Source organism: Nelumbo lutea, chromosome 4, assembly GCF_056320005.1.
Source record: "Nelumbo lutea isolate HS-2025 chromosome 4, American lotus-T2T, whole genome shotgun sequence".
NCBI lineage: Eukaryota > Viridiplantae > Streptophyta > Magnoliopsida > Proteales > Nelumbonaceae > Nelumbo > Nelumbo lutea.
The window spans coordinates 72118441-72133186 of record NC_142687.1 but is presented as its reverse complement, the minus strand read 5'-3'; the positions used below and the strand labels follow the sequence as shown (position 1 = coordinate 72133186).

At 41.0% G+C, this 14746-nt stretch overlaps 1 non-coding gene across 1 annotated transcript; it reads right to left on the bottom strand.

The window, feature by feature from the left end:
• Positions 1 to 13226: 13226 nt before the first annotated feature.
• On the bottom strand, positions 13227 to 13333 carry LOC148861052 (small nucleolar RNA R71). Its single transcript, XR_016095289.1, has one exon. It is a non-coding gene; the product is annotated as a small nucleolar RNA R71 (small nucleolar RNA).
• Positions 13334 to 14746: the final 1413 nt, after the last annotated feature.

Here is a 14746-nt window from a genome sequence, read left to right as displayed (position 1 = left end):
CTGATGTGATCACCAGTTCATGGGGCGAATCTGAGATTAGTGTTAGTAAATGGATTGGGTCTTTGACCTTATCCACTCTAAGAGACCAAATTGAAATTAGATTTGAATCTGATAACCTCCTGATAAGATCAGGAGTTAACTAACTTAATCTGCAGATAGGATTAAGATTAACCTCTATCCAAATACTGATTTGGATTGGGATAACTCCCAAAATATTGGGAGGTTTCTTAATCAAGAAGAAAGAGGATAAAACCCTAGCAGAAATATCAGATTTTGAACTAAGGGGTTTGAGCAAGCAAGAAACACATCCTGCAATCTGAGATTTGATCTCTCACAGACTCCAAAGAGAAGAGACAATTTTGCCCTCTTCATCCCTGGACTTCTCGTCCTTTAGCCGCCGCCACTACCTGTTGGATGATTGGATCTTTGCAGCAACAGGAAGTCAAGAAAGTAGTTCTTGACAATAGTCTTGCAAGAAAGACACTAGGATTCGGTGTTCAAGGTTTACAGAGGGTTCTTGTGAAGAATCCAGTGTGTAGGGCGCACCCTGCTGGTTCCGTTCCATCCACAGCTGTGTCATCTTCAGCAGGAGCGGATCTTGGTTACTTCTTTGGGCATGAACACCAACTTTGGGAGATATTATTTCTCCGAATCAGGTATAATCCTTCCTATTTCCTTTTGGTTCAGATCTGGTTTGTTTATGGTTCAAGTAGGATCCTTGAATAATGTATTCTAAATTTAGGGAATATGATTCCCAGTTGGAAGAAGGTAGAAAATTTTTTTGAAATTCACTTCCGCACCTTTCTTGGCATCCATTAGATGGATCCTACCATTCTTTCAAGTGCAACCCGCAATGATCGAACCTCCCACTATCATGTGAATGGTCCCCCGAGCTTCCCACAAACGACGCCAAATGATGTAGCACGATCCAATCACTCCTCCTGAGGCTGCCTCTGTGGCTGTTCGGCTGGCCTACTGCTGGGCTTGAGAGCATCCTTATCGTGCTCCCCTTGCCAACCTACTTTATTTTTACTATTACTACTATTATTTTGCACAAAATTTCTTAAATATCCACAACGGATGAGCTCCTCAATCTCGTCGCGGAGGTTTTTACAACTCTCGGTACTGTGATTGTGACCTTTATGGAAACTATAGTACAGATTCTTATTTCTTTCATTGGGATTTCCCCTCAAACGAGGTGGCCATTTCACATACAGGGCCTCCTTGATCGCCATCAAGATTTTGGCCTGCTTCGAATTCAGTGGAGTGTAATAAGTTCGGTCCGCTATAGGAGCTCGGATTGACTGACCTGGCTTTGCCCTCCAAGCTGCATCCTTTTCCTTTTGGTTGTCCCCTTGACTGGAAGGCTCTACTTCCCTCTTCCTCTTTTCGAACGCGCCCTCACCCTTCTGGTTGATCTGTTCCTCGGTCGCTATAAACCTGTCCTTATATGTCACGCCTTTCTTGGCTGCTGCAAGGCGCACGACGAGGTCCAGGCGTGATATTTGCATACAAGCATCGTTGAACCACTTGATGTAGCTCCAGATGAACTCTCCCTCTTTTTGCACTATACTGAGGAGACTCTCTTCAGTTCGCGAACACCGCTTGCTGGTGACGAAGAGGGACGTGAAGGCTTGTGCAATCTGTGCCCAACTTCTTATCTTCCCAGGTGCCAAGTTCCGGTACCACGTACGGGCTACTCCTCTAAAAGTGGTGGAGAAGGCCACGCAAATGCATGACTCGCTGGCTCTTGCCAAGTGCTGAAGGGATAGGAAATCCATCACATGGACGCCCAAAATTGCGGAATAAAGGGGGTGGATTTCAAAATTTTTTCTCTCCCTTCAACTGGGAATCGAATTCTCTATTTAGAAAATCATATTTTCAAAGATCATTCTTGAACCATAAACTGAACTAGATCTGAACCAAAAGGAGGAGAGAGAGATAATACCTGATACAGAGAAATGTTATCTCTCAATGGAGTTGTTCACGCCCAAGGAAGGATCCAAAATCTGCTCCCACTGAAGATGGCACAGTGCAGGGTGGAGCAGAATCAGTTGTGTTCTTCCAAAAGAACTTGATCCTTCTCATTTAGATCTTGGACTCTCTGAGTGGATAGGGTGTGGGTCCAATCCTATCAGCTGATCTTATCTTAGAATTCACCCCTTAAAGACTAACCAAATTAGCCCAGCTCGAAATGGGCTTAAGGCCCATTTAAGGTTATGTATTCATTTATCCTTCCAAACTGCTGCCCAATTGTGCTTCTTTGAATGGCGTGGGACCCAAACATTGATCTACACATCAGCCACATGGGTTCAGCCCAACCTATGTTACAAGGCCTAGCCAAATATACTGTTATGGACAGTGCACCCCCTGAAAACCCATCAGATGGGCTCTATAGGCCCAACAATTACTCTATGTGGTCCCTGGGCCAAGCCACCTTGTAACACCCAGGGACTGTGGGCAGATGCAAGATTAGCCCATCAGGTATTATCCTCAATGGCCTTACACTTAACCTCTCAGCCCATAATGATCATACACTGCCCGACAAAAGAGGACCTCTCCCTCGACTACAAGGAACAGTGTTGCACTCTCTCAAGTATGGATCCCGGGAATTCAAACCTTTTGCAAATCATTTCGAAACCATAATTTATATATACTTTTATATCTCACATAAAATATATTTTACAAAACAAATTTCAACGATTGAAATCGGATGCCGGCAGTCTTGATTTCCATCAGTGAGAGTGCATTCCCGATCATTACCTTTGTCCGACAAAGGGCTGATCCTGTCACTATGATCACCCTCTCAGATGAATTCTTAGATTGTCCCAACATACCTAGGTTTAGACCCCTACTAAGGATCTCATTGATTGGTACATCAAAGACAGCCCAATCCGACACCTAGTGCAGTATCATAATCAAGTCTAGGGGTTGGGTGTAACTTTCAATTCTTGCCCATCAATCTCCAAGGTCCAGGGCAATACTGGAAATCTAGTCCAGTTCAAAGATTCAATTAATCCCACACTGTATATGCCTAGGGTCTCACCTTGGTAGCTGAGACAAACCACCCCAACCGACTTGGTGGCACCACAGTGTCAACCTTGTCAGGATAGGTCTCCCCAGACTGACCCACTGGCTGTGAACATTCTAAACTAACACGAGTCTCATTAAGTGTCCAGTTTAAGGGTATTGCACAGAAACATACCAAGGGAAAATGAATCAAATATGCACTTTTATTCACTTACAATAAACTCATAAAGTACATCATTTTGATTGAAGCTAAGGGCATACAAAACTGTCTAACAGCTCCCACTTGCACTTAGGTCCAATCAGGTACTAGCCGGAGTCCCATACTTTCCACGTGTTTCTCAAACACTTTCTGTGTCAGTGGCTTACCACATTCTCCACTGAATTCCAAATTCAGGAATGAACACCTTCATTCATAAGGCAGCCTCACTTACGACAATGCGCTCGGTTTGGGTTGTGGACTATTAATTTGCTACTTAGGACCCCTGTTTGCTGACATTCAGGAAACAACACATGATCCTATCGTGAAAACATATCCGGATGTAGACTTTCTATCATCTGGATCCGACTGGAAATCGGCATCCGTATACCCTTGGATCTGTAGTGAGCTACCATCGAATACTAGACAAAACTCATTTGTCCTTCGAAGGTACTTAAGTATGTTTTTCACAGCAGTCCAATGCTCCTGCCCGGGGTTGGCCTGAAATCTGCTTACTACACTCACTGCCTGAGCAATGTCAGAGCGAGTGCACAGCATGGCATACATGATGCTCCCTACGGCAGAGGCATAGGGAACATCTTTCATGCCATCAATCTCATCAGAAGTCTTGGAGACATCTTCTTGGAGAGGTGACTCCATTCCTGAAAGGAACATTTCCTTTCTTGGAAATTTCCATGTTGTATCTTTTGACTATTTTGTCAATGTAGGCAGATTGGGACAATCCTATTATCCACTTCGATCTATCTCTATAGAGTTGAAGACCTAGTATATAGGAGGCTTCTCCAAGATCTTTCATGGAGAATTGCTGTGAAAGCCTTACTTTCACCGTAGTCAACATTCCTACATCATTCCCAATGAGTAGAATGTCATCTACATACAGAACCAAGAAGGTAACCTTATCTCCTGTACTTCCTGTAAACATAGGGTTCATCCAGATTCTACTCGTAGTCAAATGATTTGACGACAGAGTCAAAACGGATGTTCCAACTTTTAGAAACTTGCTTAAGGCCATAAATGGATGTATTAAGTTTACATACCATGTTTTCCTGACCCGCAACTATGAAGCCTTGCGGCTGCTGCATATAGATATTTTTAGTAAGATCTCCATTCAGGAATGCAGTTTTGACATCGATTTGCAAAATCTCATAATCATGGTATGCTGCTACAGTTAGCAGGATCCTAATGGATTTAAGCATGGCCACAAGCGAAAAGGTTTCCTCATAATCGATGCCCTCTTTCTGAGTGTACCCTTTCGCCACCAAACGAGCTTTGAAGGTCTCAACCCTACCATCGGGGCCCTTCTTCCTCTTGTAAATCCATTTGCAACTGATTGCTTTTACCCCAGAGGGCGGATCTACTAGAGTCCTGACTTCATTGGTCTCCATTGAGTCCATCTCTGCTCTCATGTCCTCCACCCACTTCTGGGAATCTATGTCCAACATAGCTTCCGCATAAGTCACGGGATCCTCTTCACTAGTCAAGCTTTCCACCAGGTAACTATCTTGGTCATAACCATAACGGACTGGTGGCTTGGATACCCGAGTGGAACTTGTGGGACATCTCCCACTGCTCCTGAGCTCTCCTCATCAAGAACAATTTCCTGACGATGGGTGTCCAGGATGTAATCGGTCTCCAAGAACTGGGCATTTTGACTGCAAACACTTTCTGCTCACTTGGGTCATAGAAAAGGTAGCCTACAGAGCCTTTTGGATAGCCTACAAATAGGCAATGGCTGGTCATGGATTCCAACTTGTCTGCACTCGTTCTTTTAACATGTGCTGGACAACCCCAAATCTTCATGTATCTGACACTTGGTTTCTTTCCGGTCCAAAGTTCATATGGAGTGTTCGGAACCGATTTGGTTGGAACCCGATTCAGCATGTAAATTGTAGTCTCTAATGTGTAACTCCAAAAGGATGGGGGTAACTTTGAGTGTATGAGAAGTACCAGACCATATCCAATAAGGTCCTATTCCTCCTCTCTGAAACACCGTTAAGTTGTGGTGTAGCAGGAGGAGCTAATTGTGATTCTATCCCATTGTCCTTTAAGTAGTCCCTGAACTCGTCAGAGAGATACTCGCCACCTCGATCAGATCGAAGGGCTTTAATTTCTCTCCCAAACAGTTTCTCGACCTCTTGTCTAAACTCTTTAAACTTTTCAAAGGATTCAGACTTGTGCCTCATTAGGTACACGTAACCATATCATGAGAAATCATCTATTAAGGTGATGAAATACACGTGTTGATTCCGTGTCCTAACACTCAGGGGACTACATACATCAGTATGTATTAGGTCAAGTGTGCATGTACATCTTTCAGGCTTACCGTCAAATGGCCGTTTTGTCATCTTGCCTTATAGGCAAGGCTCACAGGTGGGAAGATCTTCTACAGTTAGAAAATCCAAAGGACCATCCTTTACCAACCTTGTGATTCGGTCAACATCGATGTGGCCAAGTCGGTAGTGCCACAGACACGTGGGATTAACTGTTTCACGAGCTCTCTTCTTGGGGATTTCTGCCAACGTAGTTTCAGTTATGTTAGTTTTTAGAGAATGATGTAGAACATAGAGACCATTCTCTAGTACCCCGTATGCGATGAATCTGTTATTTCTTTTAATAGTAACCATATTACTAAAGAAGACAGAATAACCATCTGCACACAGTTTTGAAACAGAAATAAAATTTCTTCTTATGTTTTGTACATAAAGACAATCTTTGAGTACAATTTTTCCTTCTCTATAAATTAACTCCACGGTTCCTATTACCGCGACTGCAACAGTTGCAGTAGTCCCCAAGTAGAGAGTGACTTCTTCACTCAGCCTTCTGCTTACCTTGAACCCCTGCAGTGAGTTACACGCATGAGTTGAAGCTCTGGAGTCAATACACCAGGAAGCAGAAGCTACCAATAAATTGGTTTCTATAACACAAGTTTCGAAATTACCTTTCTTGGATTCCAAGTAGGCAGGACAATTCCTTTTCCAGTGGCCGGTATTCTTGCAAAAGTGACAGGCATCCGATGCTTTGTCTTTCTTCTGCCTTTTGCTCTTAGTGGCTTTCTTTGGAGGCTTCTTTGCCTTCCTCTTTCTCTTGCCTGTTTTGCTAGCTTCAAAAAGAATAGCTACAGGCTCATCCTTTTTAATCAGTTCTTCAGCTCTTTGCAACATATTGCTGAGCTCTTGCAAGCTAACATTCAGTTTGGTCATGTTATAGTTCATGATGAACGGATTAAAGGATGGAGGCAAAGAATTAAGGATTGCATCTATCTGGGTTGTGAGGTCCAGCCCGGATCCAAGAGCCTCCAGTTCGTTGATGTAACCCATAATCCGAAGACAATGGTCATGAACTTGTTGGCCCTTGGACATTTGAGTGGTCATGAACTGTTTCAAGACCTTTTGCCGAGTAGAACGATTCTACTCTTCATACATCATCCTTAGGCTGTCCAATATGTCCTTGGCAAGTTCGATCTGATCGAACTACCTCTGTATTGGGTTGTCCAAAGAGGCGATGATGTAACACCAGGCTAGGGAGTTTTTCTCCTCCCATTCCTGATAGTCTATCCTTCGGGCCTCATAAGCCCTGTCTCTCGGACGCTCCGGGGCAGGATTCTTTGCCACTTTGTCCAGCTTTTCTAAAGCTAGGACCAGCATAAGGTTCCTGTACCAGTTGGCGTAGTTTGGGCCCTTAAGCTTATTGTCATCAAGAAGCTTTGCAAAAGATCCGTTTTCCATTTTCTGATAAAAGAGCAAACATCAGTCCACAACCATATTTGATTCATGTTCATTTCATAGATATGGCTTTTAATCAATGATCCATTTCCATTTATTCATCTCTGAGATTTCCCTCCTTTCTCAGTGATGGAGACTACGGGTTGTCTCTGGAAATGTGGGAAATCACATAGGATGCATGGAGCCAACTGTTTTAGCTGCATAACCCCACTATCTTTTTGTGAAGGATCATATCCACTCATCATATGAGTTTTCCCTTTGGCCTCTGTCAGACAAGGTTCAGAGCCATTCTTAGGTAAACCTTTCTGTCCAGTGAGTGCTTACCCATCATATTCGTGAATGCCAAGATACCATGAGAGAGTTCCCATTTTCTGGTGAAGCCCCTCCCACATTGATCTATGACGCCCCTATCATCTTATAAAACACTCAGACAAGCCCAACAGCAAATGGATAGCCCATTTTCTAGTGTGTTTCCTCATTACTGAAGGACCCATCCTCATGCTAATGATGGAAGGCCTTTAGAGAGTTCCTCATATGAATCTCCCTATCACTTGCACTCATATTAGCTGGAGGGAACAAATAATTATGCCCTAGTTTGATTTAGGTCAAACCAAAGTGCCTCCCACTGTCTTTCATAAAGCCAGATTTCGGTGGGCCTTAAATCAGTTAGGGTTCTGCACATAACCTCTTGATGAGGTGTGGGGCCCACCACTGAGGGAGGTCATCCAATGACCAAAAGGGACACCATGGCAATGATGTGCATTCAGCCATGGTGTGCGTAAGAGCCACTGTCGAATGAGCATGGACCAAGTACTTATGGCCCATGTACGCAGCACATCACACATCCATACATCTCATGCAGGGATAAATTGATCCAATCAATTAATTATCTGTAAGGCCCATTGGAAGCCCGTTAAAATTCCATAATATTAACCATTAATATTATCTAGGTATATGGGCTGAATTAGGGTTACCCAGTTCGGTCCATATAGCTTTGTCCTTTAAAATGGGCTTTTGCAGTTTTAACTATTTAAAATTGGGCCTTTACAGGTTCGGTCGAATTAACCATTTAATTAAATATCAATCCTCAGGCCCATTTGTGGGAAAAATTAGGGCTGACTTTCAGCCTTGATTAAACCCTTGAATTGGTCCAAACAGTTTGAACCAATCTTGGTTCGAATGGGTCTAGGGTTTGATTTTTAATTAAATCCTTAATTCAAGAAAATAATCTAAAATTAAATAACTGATAAAAGAAAAACAAAAATCAGTTAATCCAGGCTGTTCGCACACTCCATCCTGCAAAACAGAGGTTAGATCACAGATTGCAGTTTCTTAAACTGCAAATCGCAGATAGGGAATCTCCCATCTGTGAAATCTTCTTCTCTACGCCGCATCTTCGATCCAAAATTAAAATAAATAGAAATCCTATTTGATGAACCTACAATTTATCTATATTTTATGAGGTTTTTGCATGAAATTTTATGCTGGTTTAATTAGATTTTGCCCTATTTTAGCTTGATTGCAAGAAAGATTTCAGGGGGAGCCAAATCAACAAAAAGAAGGCAAAAGCAAGAAAAGAAAGCCCAAAATTTATCAAGTTCAGCCCGGCCCAGCCATGAGAGCAAGAGAATTTCATTCGGCCCAAGAAGAGCAACTGAAACTCTTTGGAAAATCCAAGGGAAGAAGCCTAGCAAGAAGGAAATTTCGGCCTAGCCCATTTTTAGCCCAAATAACAGCCTAGAGTGTAGCCTACATGAGCTCAAAAGCAAGCTAAGTTGTAGCCCAAATAGCAGCCCAAAGGGAGCTAGGGGCGGCAACTTCTAGGAGTTTCTTGAAGAGAAGGAGGGAGCACTCTAGAAGGTTCATGAGGGGTGTAATACACCCCATTCTAGAGGCTTCAAAAAGGGGCAAGAGCCCCCTTGAAAAACTATATAAGGAGGCCTCTAGGAGGGGAGAAAGTTGTTCAATTGCTTGAGAGGAAGGCTCTCCCACTCGTAGAGGTTCGGCCACCTTGAGAGAAGAGAAGAGAAGAAGGCTAGGCGCAAGGAAGAAGAAGAAGAAGGGCTGAAGGAAGTTCAAGACAAGCAAGCTAGAAGAAGAAGGTGAGTTCGAATTGAGAGTTTGTGATTCAAAGATCTTCTGTAATAAATCATTTGTAGTTTCATTCTCTTTTGATTTGAATTCAGTTTCTTAGTTATATGTTCTTCCTTCTTTCTCCTTGTTTCCATTCTTCCTTGATGTATTTCAGCTTGTAGAATTTCAGTTCAGCAATCTAATTCTTTTTGATTCATTCAAATGGTCATGCATTGTACTTGAAGTTTCTTGAATAAGGGTGTGATTGTAGATTAATTCGGCCAACTAACCTTCAAAACTCAGATCTGAATTCTCAGATCTGAGATTGCAAGATCTGAATTGCTTGAAAGAGAATTCAGATCTGCAATTTTCAGATTGGGCGAATTAATCTACAGCTTGGAATTCCTAGAGTGCTTGAGAGAGACTCTAGGAATTCAGATCTACTATTCAAGAACTGAATTGAGTGCAAGGTTAGAGATAACTTGAACAATTCAGTTGGTGATCAATTCAGATTTGAATTGATGCCTTAGAAGTGTTTGAAGAAATGCATGCATGGGGATTAGATTCTTGCTAGAGATAGAAGAACCGTCACTCATGCATAGAATGAACATGCGCTTGAGAGAGGCTGTTCATGACCTTGGGGTTTCACCAAACCAAGGCTCAATCATGATTTATTCGAATGATCCAAATTGATAGATTGCTGAATTCTGAGATTGACATTTACTGCTTACTCTTCTAACCTGAATTGAAGGCAATTGGACCAATGATTTAGATAGATTTTAATTTAGGATTTCTTAGCTTTCATTAGAGTTTTGATTTATTTGTTGATCAGATAAGAAATGTTCAATTTAGTATTGGTAATTGTTTCCTAAATCCTGGTGGGAACGATACTTCACTCACTACTTTATTACTTGAACGGCTAGTGCACTTGCTAGTGTCACAATGAGCCACACATCAAGTTTTTGCCGCCGTTGCCAGGGATTTATAGAAGCAATATTAGGAAACATTGAGCATTCTTAATCTGATATCATTCAGCATTGCATTCATAGTTGGGTTAATTTGCTAACTTTTTCATTTCAGCTTGGACTGCAACTGCTGTACTACTGTAGTTATGTTTCTTCTTTCTTAAGTAGATTACTTTCTTTTTCTGGTTTCAGTTTCATTTTAATAAAGGCATATTTGATTTCTATTCAATCTTGGTGTTGTTCCCTTCAGAAAGAAAAAAAAAAGAAAAAAATTCACTTAAACATGAGTGTTGCAGATCTGAGTTGCATTCGGCACTCAGATCAACAGATTTCAGATCTGCAGCACTCAGCCGAAAAGAATTACTTGTGTTTCAGAATTTTATTTCTTTTTCCATTACAAAAAGAAAAAAAATATATATATATAAAATGAAAAAAAAAGGAGATCTTTTGAACAACCAGAGGAGCAATTGAGAATTCGGATCAGAACTCAGATCTGAGTTCAAATCTGAATTCTGCTACAGCAGATTTGCAACAGTTCAGATTTGAGTTCCTCTGAACTCAGACCTAAACTGATGCAATTTTGAGGGGAATTGGGTGTCATAACCACCCCAATTTACCCTAGGACACTTCTGCTACTCCTCGATGACAATTTGGTAGAAATAACTGAAGGTAAGGCAATTGAGATTTCAGATCCGAACTCAGACTTGAGTTCAGACCTGAACTCTGCTATAGCAGAACTGCAATACTCAGAAAAAAAAAAAAAAAAATCTGTTCTCAGCCCTTTATTATTCTTTTCTTTCATTACAAAAAGAAAAAATATATATATATTTAGATAGTGAAAAAAAAAAGAGAGAGAGAGAAAGAACCATATAACCGAAAGAATGGAAACCAAGGATTCGGATCAGAACTCAGATCTGAGTTCAGATCTGAGTTCTGCTGTAGCAGATCTGCAACAGTTCAGATCTGAGTTCTCTTGAACTCAGACCTGAACTGATGTAAATTTAAACGATAATTGGGGGTTATCGTCACCCCAATACACCCTACAAAAAAATCTGCTATCTCCCAAAAACAATTGGATAGTCATGGTTGAAGAAATTCGGATCTGCAATCACCTAGATCTGAACTGGGGTTGTGAACAGAGCAGGATACAGGGCATACTTTGCTGTATTAAATAACTTGTACTCCGATCTATCTGAGCTGATTTGGTTGAAGAAAAGTATATTTAATCTGAGAATTTTTTATGCCTCAAGAGATTTCATGCAAAGTGGCACTTCCACACCATTTTTCTATTAGAGTTCAGACCTATAGCAAGGCTACTATAGCAGACCTGCTACAGCAAGACTGAACCAGGGCAGGTTTTGAACAGGTTTGTATTACAATTAACATTACTAAATTGGCATTGTGAATTGTCCTGGGCTGATCTTTGAAATTTTTTTTTTCAAGTAAGATAGCTCTGATTTCAGCTGTGCATGAATAGAAAGTCTAGCAGATCTGAATGGGTGTGTGCAGCCGTGTGTACTACATTCCAATAAGTGTATACTCCATCGAGGGCTACATTGATGGAGCCATGTTTCTTCTCTTGATACTTGATTGTTCCATCCTTAGTTTCAGTTTTAATGTAGCTTATGCAAATCAAATTTCTCTTCTTCTTTTAGTTTAAAAAAAAATAAATAAAATAAAATAATAAATAAATAAATAAATCTCAAAATGAGTTCAGATCTGAATTGCATTCATCAATCAGACCTGCACTCATCCAAAAAGATTTTGGTTGCATTGCTGTATTTTGTTTTAGTTTTCTTCCTTTAAAAAAAAAAAAAAGGGAGATTTTGTCAGTAGTATAGTTGCATTACTGCTTTGTGTTCTATTTCATTTCAAAAGAAAAGAAAAAGAAAATCAGATCTCAGCAGCCACACCATGGTGAATACAGGTCTGATTTCAGATCTTTTTACTACTGATTGATTTCGGTTTTGTGCAGATCTGTATACAGCATGTTTCATTGCTGATATTAGTAGGTTATCCTGCTGAATTGCTCAGTTTTAGTATGGCTACTCCATCTGGTGTTTGGTGATGCATAGCTCATCAAAACAGTGGGCTCAGATCTGATATTTAGTAGCCTTCCAATATGGAAATCAGACCTGAGCACAACTGTACGGTTACCAGCAGCTGCTATTATATTTATTGTTGTTCTCAGTGGCTTCTGAGATTTCAGAACTGATCTCAATTTTGTGTAGAACTGATGTCTGAATTGCTATCAATCCTTTGTACATTGACTTCAGTTTAGTGTATTGACCTTCAGTAGCACAGAAGAGCCTTTTAATATGAAACTCAGACCTGAACACAATCACTGCTGATCCGCACTTGGCTGTCCTCAGTAGCTGCTAAGATTTCATAACTGTATATTACTGTTCTCAGTAGCTACTGAGATTTCAGCTCTCAGCAGTTTAGATCTGTGTAATTAAATCCCGTCCCTGATTTCAGCAATATAAAGAAGAGGAATTTGTAAACTGTTGTTCTAATCAGAGCTTACTGAATTCAGACCTGTTTGTAAATTGCTACTGAATTCTGTATATTGAATAAGATGTTGATCTGCTTTTAGTTAGCTGCATTTATTTATTTTAGGATTTAGGTTTGTATATTCCAATACTTCACTTTACATTTTCAGTTGTAATAGGATTAGTTATTTATTTTCTTTTGTGAATATTGGCCTTTTTATTGCTTTGACCTTTACAGTTTATGACAAGCAGACCTGAACTGGAAGAGATCCTTTACGACCCGGAGATTGAACGGACTCTCCGTGTCCGTTTGAGAGCTGCTAGGCAAGTCAGACAAGAAGCACAAGAAATGGCTAAACAAAGAACTATGATGGATTATGCCAAGCCCACCCTCACCGGGACTGTCTCCAGCATTATCAGGCCAACTATTGCTGCCAATAACTTCGAAATTAAACCGGCCATAATCCAAATGATACAAAATACAGTTCAGTTTTGTGGTATGGCCCATGAGGATCCGAATGCCCATATTGCTAACTTCTTGGAAATTTGTGACACCTTCAAACACAATGGGGTAAGTGATGATGCCATCCGGCTGAGGTTATTCCCATTTTCTTTGAAGGATAAAGCCAAAGCTTGGTTGAACTCATTACCGGCAGGATCTATAGCCACATGGGACAAAATGGCCAGCCGTTTTCTCTCTAAATATTTTCCCCCTTTTAAAACTGCTAAAATGAGGAATGACATCACTACTTTTTTCCAGCAAGAGGGGGAATCTCTCTATGAGTCCTGGGAACGTTACAAGGAGCTACTAAGGAGAGTTCCTCACCATGGCCTTCCGATTTGGCTGCAGGTGCAAACATTTTATAATGGTCTGACCGATTCAAACAAGACCATCTTAGATGCAGCAGTTGGGGGCTCCATAAACAATAAGACTCCCGAGGTTGCCCATGCACTCATCGAGGATATGGCAGCCAATAACTACCAATGGCATTCAAAAAGGACACCAGTCAGAAAGCAGCATGGTCTTCATAATGTGGATACATACACAACTCTCTCTGCACAAATAGGAGCACTTAGCAAAAAATTTGATGAGATGCAGATGGCAGCTATGCATGTACAGTATGATAAGTGTGGGGGAGGCCATGATAGCACTGAATTCCAAGTTGGCAGTCAGTCTTTTCAGTCCACAGAACAAGTAGACTTTGTTGGCAACTTTACAAGACAGCCAGGAAATCAATACCATCATGCCCATAACCCCGGATGGAGAGGCCACCTGAATCAGCATGCACCTAAGCCTTTCCACCAAAACTTCTATCAGCCGGAACCGAAATCTAACTTGGAGGAGCTGATGACCAAGTTCATAGCTAGTGCGAAAAATAGATTTCAGAAAAATGAAACATCGATAAGGAACTTGGAAACTCAGGTTGGGCAGCTGGCACAGATGATTTCAGAAAGGGCTCCGGGTACCTTACCTAGTAACACCATGGTAAACCCAAGGGAACAAGAGGCTGTTGGGAGAATTCCCAATTCAGATACTTAGTCATAAACTGTCTTACTTGCTTTTTTATTTTTAAGTTTAGTTAGTTTTTCTTAGAATTTAATTGAATAAAGATACTAATCTCCTCTTCTAGTTTGCAAGTGATTTCTAGCAGAAGAAGCTTTCCACCGACAACATATTGCAGAATTTAAGAATGATCTTCAGGGAAGTCCTCTAAATACCTCCTATTACTTGATGATGCTCTTGCTAGTTTTATTATTACTGCCTAACACTACGAACATTGAGGACAATGTTCATCTTAAGTGTGGGGGAGTGAGCCCGAGGATAGGGTATGGGGGCTGAAACCATGCACCTCATTCACCCCAACACACATATGCAGGCAATGACATAACCAAAAAAAAAAAAAAAAGACTGGAACCCCTCAAGTTCATTACTATTTATTTGATTTTTTTTAAGAAGGAATTCAATAAGTTGAGGGAGACTGATGTACTTGTTAAGTTTTTATTCTTGTGAATAACCCAGTTTGATACATGCATGAGAAAAGGAGAGCTGAATATGCCTTTCAGCATGACTAGCCCTAACTTCCTTCATGTGTATGGAAGCCCTTGATTTCATTGTTAATGGTCAAGAGAGCTAGTGCACATCTGAAGTGCTGATTCTTGAGGTTTAAAAGCCCAAATTGACTCCGCTATTTTGGAGCATAAGATGGAGCATCAAGTAAGTGACCAGTGTGAGATGGAGCATAAGAT